The sequence below is a fragment of the Bufo gargarizans genome, chromosome 7 (genome assembly GCF_014858855.1).
Source record: "Bufo gargarizans isolate SCDJY-AF-19 chromosome 7, ASM1485885v1, whole genome shotgun sequence".
NCBI lineage: Eukaryota > Metazoa > Chordata > Amphibia > Anura > Bufonidae > Bufo > Bufo gargarizans.
In genome coordinates, this window is record NC_058086.1 from 36306489 (window position 1) to 36312488 (window position 6000).

At 48.4% G+C, this 6000-nt stretch overlaps 1 protein-coding gene across 6 annotated transcripts in view; it reads right to left on the reverse strand.

Moving 5' to 3' along the window:
- Window positions 1-5665, reverse strand: part of ADGRL2 (adhesion G protein-coupled receptor L2) — a 180514-nt gene extending 174849 nt beyond the window's left edge. For all 6 annotated transcript variants that reach the window (XM_044301911.1, XM_044301908.1, XM_044301915.1 and 3 more), the window contains exon 1: window positions 4964-5665. The gene's annotated coding sequence lies outside the window, so the exon portion shown is untranslated. The remainder of the gene's footprint in view (window positions 1-4963) is intronic.
- Window positions 5666-6000: the final 335 nt, after the last annotated feature.

The window sequence follows — 6000 nt, forward strand, 5'->3', positions numbered from 1 at the left end:
GATCTGCACACCTGTGCCTCCAGAGGGCACTGCATCGGGTAAAAGGTATCGCCTTCTGGTATCCATTACACAGCTGCAAAGCCAACCCAAGAGCTGAAATCTTTTTATAGTAACCCAAACTATTACCGACAGAAATGGCAGCAACGTGGGCACCTAGACGGAGTAAATATGGGCGCCCGTGAAAGCCACGATTCACGCAAAATATCGAAAGAAATGGAACATGCCCAAAGTGAAAGACGTTGCTGTCTGCCTAATGACAAAGTTTAACCCTGTAATTAACTGCCTTCTTTATTGAATACATCCAAGGAATTCTTGTAAACTGCTAGGCCAGGCCGCGTACAATAAAAGAACTATCAATTTCATGCACAAAAAAAAAGAAAAACACAAAAGAAAACCTGCTATCCATCCATAATTCATTTCAACTTCTAAAACAAACTATGGACCCGAGTTTAATACCTTTCAAATTCTCAACTTACAGTAATAAAACAGATAGCACGTTAGACAGACTATAGATCGCCTAGCAGGAAATATCACTTTTGGCACAGACAGTAAGAACCAAATGCTCTGAGGCCTGGAGTGCACATAGAAGAAGGGGGGAAAAAGCCTAACGCACTGAGGTCTGAGTTATTTTACATGTTGTCTCCAAGCTGCACTAATTGGACCCATTGATTTTCAATGCACTGTTATGAAAAGCAAAAGGATGGAAATTAGTCGAGAGAATCTACAGAATTACAAACAAAAACAAAAAAAAGATCTTTTTTTTGTTCATGTAAGTTATGTATTTATTTATATTTATTTAAGGTATTTACTTTTATGTAGTCTTAAGTTTTAATTTTTTTTTTTTTTTTTTTAAGTTGCACACAATAAAAATAAACATAAATAATAATAATAAACGTCATTGCACAATGCATAGGACACAATGCTTGCATTTCAGCATGAATGCCACGACACAGCGGGGCAGACTTTCATGCCACCCTAGCAATACTATACTGAAGACAGAATATAGGATATCCTCCCACACTCCAAAGACAGACTGATAGGGACCTTAGATTGTGAGCCCCACTGGGGACAGCGTGATGCTAGTGTCTGTAAAGCGCTGCGGAATATAGTAGTGCTATATAAGTGCATAAAATAAAAAAATTAAAAAAAGCTGCTCATGGAAGCTATACAGGGTCACAATGGCGCAGGGCTTGTAGGTCAGCAGTGGCATCTCACACGCCATAGAATGCATGGGGCACAAGGTGAAGGGGGGGGGGGGCTTTGCAGGTCATATGGTTTAAGATACGGAATGGGTAGAGATGGCAGATTTTGAGGCCAAACTCAATCCAATGCCCAATAAAGGCCTCTCTTTTTCTCCTCCCTGTAAGGACCAGCACACAGCACCATTCTTAGAGGTCACTTTTCATGAGCTCTAAACAGATTAGCTCCTTTCAAGAGCTCTGTCCAAAAATGTTTTTTGGTCAATGTGACTACAAAACAGCAGACGCTTCCATTCAAGCCCCATTTCAACCATCCTGCACGCTCACCCCCCCTCCTCCCCTTGCTCGCTGCCCCTTTGGGCCTCTATTCTGTAGAGAAATGCAAGCCAGGCTAAAGTTTTCTCCAATGAGCCAGAAGCTGGATGAGCTTTGATATGGTAATAGACCCCTTGGAACCGTAAGAATTCACACTTGCATTAATTCAAACAATTTGTGCAGAATGATGTGAAATGGCACCTCTCTTAGTGGCAGCAACAAAGAGGAAGGGGGGGGGGGGGAGGCTTGAGAAAGAAGCTGGAAAATACAAAAAAAAAACAACAACAGGGCATTTGTTCTGCAGGATGCTTTTGTGCACCAGGATATTTATGTGCAAATAAAACCGGCGCGCACACCTGAGCGTGGAGCTGAGCTCCTGGGATGTTGGCACAGGGCGATGGATTCACAGCTACACCCGGCAGGCTGCAGATAACGCCTCTACAATGCCCGCTGCAGCTGTCCAAAGCATGCCATGGATGTCCCTGTCCTTCTCATTCAGGAGCGAGAGGGTCAGGTAACGTTATTCCTTGCATATATGCTGAATGAGACTACGGCCAGCAATGCTCAACCCCCCCCCCCTCCCTTGCCAACCTAAGGGATGTGGGTGCAGTAAGAAGGATGCATTTGCCTGGCACCATCTGCTCTTATATTCTTACCTTATCCCAGGCCTGGCATCAACTGACCCTCATATATTACATCAAACCAGGTTTGCCAAGCAAGAAGGGAGGTATTTAATCGGTGCCACTATGCCCCCCCCCCCCCCTCCTCCTTCTTTACCACAAATAGAGCCTTAAAATAGGAAACCCAACTAAAGGACATTTTACTGGGCATAAACCATCCAATGTCCTAGGCACTACCTATTCCCCCCCAAGTCAAAGTTTGGGAAGTCAGCCCCCAGATTGTGTCTGGCTCCCTCAGAACAAAGGATCCTGCATCTAATTGTTGCCATTCCCAGCAGCACCGCCGGAGCCAGTTCACATCTGGCTGCATTTTCATGTAACCTCTCTCTATGTCCCAAGATACAACTCCCCCAACCCCAGTCTCCAGACCCCACAACCCCTTCTGTCTCCCCTGCTTGCCCGTGAGGTGGGTGCCAAGGAGACAAGGGACCCACATGTATCGCACAAAGGAGATAATGGGGTTCTGCCTCTTATTTACAGCACAGGGATCAGACAGGATCCTCAGCCCTTCCATCAATATCTGGGGGTCTCTCATTGTGTGGGATGGAGGCTGCTGCCCCGCACTGCACTCCGCGGCGCCACATGTTAGTGCTATAGCCTATAGAGTAGGTGATGATGACTATCACCAGGACCCCCCCACCCCCTTCTTGGGATCCACAGAGGAGATCAGACTACAGTCTACAGAGACACAAGGACACAGCAGCCTCGCCACTGATCACCCCCAGAGAGCCGGGGGTCCTATAGGGTGACACGCACAGGACCGCGGCTGGGTGATGAGGACACTGCAGCAGCCCCCCAAAGACGGATATGAGCCCCCAGCATAACAAGCACATTATTACACCAGTTGAACCTCAGCTACAGGGAAAGGATAGAAGTTTACAGAGAGGGCTATATACACAGTATAGGTGTATATAGAGGGAGAGGGCTATATACACAGTATAGGTGTATATAGAGGGAGAGGGCTATATACCCCCAGTATAGGTGTATACTGGGAGAGGGCTATATACACAGTATAGGTGTATATAGAGGGAGAGGGCTATATACATAGTATAGGTATATAGAGAGAGGTGGCTATATACATAGTATAGGTATATAGAGAGAGATGGCTATATACATAGTATAGGTATATAGAGAGGGCTATATACATAGTATAGGTATATAGAGAGAGGTGGCTATATACATAGTATAGGTATATAGAGGGAGATGGCTATATACATAGTATAGGTATATAGAGGGAGAGGGCTATATACATAGTATAGGTATATAGAGGGAGAGGGCTATATACACCCAGTATAGGTATATAGAGGGAGAGGGCTATATACACCCAGTATAGGTATATAGAGGGAGAGGGCTATATACACCCAGTATAGGTATATAGAGGGAGAGGGCTATATACACCCAGGATAGGTATATAGAGGGAGAGGGCTATATACACCCAGTATAGGTATATAGAGGGAGAGGGCTATATACACCCAGTATAGGTGTATACTGGGAGAGGGCTATATACACCCAGTATAGGTGTATACTGGGAGAGGGCTATATACACCCAGTATAGGTGTATACTGGGAGAGGGCTATATACACCCAGTATAGGTGTATACTGGGAGAGGGCTATACACCCAGTATAGGTGTATACTGGGAGAGGGCTATATACACCCAGTATAGGTGTATACTGGGAGAGGGCTATATACACCCAGTATAGGTGTATACTGGGAGAGGGCTATATACACCCAGTATAGGTGTATACTGGGAGAGGGCTATATACACCCAGTATAGGTGTATACTGGGAGAGGGCTATATACACCCAGTATAGGTGTAAACTGGGAGAGGGCTATATACACCCAGTATAGGTGTAAACTGGGAGAGGGCTATATACACCCAGTATAGGTGTATACTGGGAGATGGCTATATACACACAGTATAGTTATATACAGGGAGAGGGCTATATACACCCAGTATAGTTATATACAGGGAGAGGGCTATATACACCCAGTATAGTTATATACAGGGAGAGGGCTATATACACCCAGTATAGTTATATACAGGGAGAGGGCTATATACACCCAGTATAGTTATATACAGGGAGAGGGCTATATACACCCAGTATAGTTATATACAGGGAGAGGGCTATATACACCCAGTATAGTTATATACAGGGAGAGGGCTATATACACCCAGTATAGGTGTATACAGGGAGAGGGCTATATACACCCAGTATAGGTGTATACAGGGAGAGGGCTATATACACCCAGTTTAGGTGTATACAGGGGGGTGGCTATATACACAGTATAGGTATATACAGAAAGAGGGCTTCATATATATATATATATATATATATATATATATATAGTGCTGTATACACCGCTTCTATATACAGGCACAGGGTTGCACAGTATATACAGGGAGGGCTGCACACACAGTATACACACACATGCACAGTATATACAGGGAGGGCTGCACACACATGCACAGTATATACAGGGAGGGCTGCACACATAGTATACACACACATGCACAGTATATACAGGGAGGGCTGCACACACAGTATATACAGGGAGGGCTGCACACATAGTATACACACACATGCACAGTATATACAGGGAGGGCTGCACACACAGTATATACAGGGAGGGCTGCACACACAGTATATACAGGGAGGGCTGCACACACAGTATATACAGGGAGGGCTGCACACACAGTATATACAGGGAGGGCTGCACACACAGTATACACACACATGCACAGTATACACAGGGAGACCCCCTCCTACCTGCTGACTGCTCCCAGCTTCCAGGTAACAATGTACAAGGTCCCAATAGTTTCCTCCAGAAAGTAACAAAGTAACAAGACGAGGCGATCGGGCGGGATCCGGGTGGTCGGGGGTCTGCAGGTGATCGCAGCCCGGCACCCAGCACCAGGGGCTTCTGAGGACCCAGCAAGGGGTGGACTCCAGGAATGGCACCAGGGGATCCAATGGACCGGAGGGATCAAGTAGGTTCAGGGATCTTGGATGTGCAGGGAAAGAGGGGGTCCAGTGGATTGTGGGGGCCCGGATCCAGTGAGGGGTCCAGGGAGTTTGGGGACCCCCGTAGCTTCAGTGCTCCTGGCCGGGCTCCAGTGATGGAGGCACGGTGGATCCGGGGCTGAGAGATCCCGGGATCCGGTGCTCAGCTCTCTCTTCTCTCTCTCTCTCAGGTCTCCAACATTAAGTCAACATTTCCCCGCAGCTGCAGTTCCCAGCAAAGTGCGAGCAGCTCCGGAGCCTGAGCCCCTCGGGTCCTGGGCAGAGTTGTGGCAGGCGGGGCCCCTCTACTCCTGGCAGCCGCTCCCGGGCTGCTCTCCGGTGCACGGGGGACTGTCGGGGCGGGAGGCAGGTATCAGAAGCGGGGTAGCCTGCTGGCCGCTCCCGGGGACATGGTGGCCTGTGCTCGGCTTCTCACTGTCACATCTCCCCGCACACACTGCGGGCACAGAGCGCTGCACGGAGCGGGGGGAGGGAGGAGGCGGGGCCGACTGTGAGAGCGGCCCCGCCCCTCCTCCGCCCCTCCCCGCCGCCAGCGAGGGCTGCAACCGGCACAGAGCCTGCGGGCTGGAGCCTGGAACATGGGGGGCCCTCCGTGTACGGTACCGAGTGCAGCACATGTACCGCAGCTCCCTCCATGTACAGCACAGCGTACCCCACAGGTACCGCACCTCCCTCCATGTACAGCACCGAGTACCCTATAGGTAAATCATGATACCAGCTGCCTCCATGTACAGCGCTGAGCACACTGCATGCACCTCATGATACCAGCTGCCTCCATGTAC